Source organism: Pyxicephalus adspersus, chromosome 7 (assembly GCF_032062135.1).
Source record: "Pyxicephalus adspersus chromosome 7, UCB_Pads_2.0, whole genome shotgun sequence".
Lineage (NCBI taxonomy): Eukaryota > Metazoa > Chordata > Amphibia > Anura > Pyxicephalidae > Pyxicephalus > Pyxicephalus adspersus.
The window spans coordinates 71948349-71950111 of NC_092864.1; positions in this window are offsets into that span (position 1 = coordinate 71948349).

Here is a 1763-nt window from a genome sequence, read left to right on the forward strand (position 1 = left end):
TGAACAAACCACAAGAATTCTGGAAAAGTAGAGATGTTTGGCCATAATATACAGAGCCTTGTATGGCAAAAATCAAACACAGCATATCAGCACATGTATACCTCATACAATGGGGTTTAGGGTGATAATTTGGGCTTGTTTTACAGCTCTAGGACCTGAGCTCCTTGAAGTTACTGTTGGTCGAACAGCTGAGTGTTCAATTCAGCAGCTATTTGATCGAATAGTGCGATATTTTTCGGGTGATCGAACACCGAATTCGAACACCATTAAAGTCTATTTCGGGACTGTGTAGAACTGCAATAGCAGACAGGGGATTGCTCTTGCAGCCCTAGCGTAACTGTAGTACGTGTTCTTGGATAGAGATTCTCTATCCAAGAGCACATACAAAACAGCAGAACATCTGCAGTGACACCTAATTGGAAGCACGTGCCTCCTCCAATCAGCTGTGACCGCAAAGTTCCCACGGTCACCGGGCTGTCCTTATCAGCCCAGTGACCGTGGGAACTGAACTGCAGATGAACTCTCAATGGTATCTGCAGCACATGCAGTGATCGCCTCCTATCAGCTGTGACCGCAAGTTCCCACGCTCCCAATCAATGATAAGTACAGCCTGGTGACCGTGGGAACTGAACTGAAAAACTCCACTGAGATTTCATCTGCAGTTCCACTGCGATCCCAGACACTAGAGGTTAATTAACCTCTAGTGCCCCAGGATCGCAGTGGATTCTCAGGGCTGCAATCATTCTTGCATCCATGGGAATCCTCCTGTTTGCGATCAGCGGGCACTAGAGGTTAATTACCCTCTAGTGCCCAGGTATCGCAGTGGAACTGCAGATGATTGCTCAATGGAGAAACTCCATTGGGAGTTCATCTGCAGTCACAGCTGTGACTCCTATCAACTGTGACCGCAAGTTCCCATGCTCCCCGGGCTGTATTTATCAATGTAATAATCAATGTAATATCAAAGTACAGCCTGGTAACCGTGGGAACTGAACTCAGATGAACTCTCAATGGAGAAACTTTATTGAGAGTTCGTCTGCAGTTCCACTGCGATCCCCGGGCACTAGAGGTTAATTAATCTCCAGTGCCCAGGGATTGCAGTGGACTCTCAGAGCTGCAATCATTCTTGCATCCCTGGGAATCCTCCTGTTTGCCATGTCCCTGCACTAGAGGTTAATTACCTCTAGTGCCTGGGGATCACAGTGGAACTGCAGATGAACTCTCAGTGGAGTTTTTTCCATTGAGTGTTCATCTGCAGTCACAGCTGATTGAAAGCACTCGCGTACCTCCTATCAGCTGTGACCGCAAGTTCCCACGCTCCCGGGGCTGTACTTATCAATGGCCAGCAATGTAGGAGGAATTCTTCCTACTGACAACCAAGCCAATATACTGTGAGTCGTGGATCTAGTAATTGTAGCAGGGGTTCCATGAAGATCCCAAAGTTCCCTTTTGCTGAAGAGATTTAGAAATGCTGGGTTAGACCCTCCATCAAGTTTTTAATAATGACCGTGCATTACAGGAGAGATTAATCATTTACAAGTATTGGTAACAATTGTCACTAAAACAAAAATTCTAGAATAAATCCATATTGTTTCAAAATAAAAAGGGCAAGGGGAAATCATTTATGGACACCTATTTTGGGGACAACTATCTAATAAGAAAGTACCGTCTTGGGGAACTTTCCCCAAGTTGAATATTTTATCTAACGTTCTCTTGTGTTCCCAGGACATGAAATTCAAGAAAATTTCCCCACTACACAAACA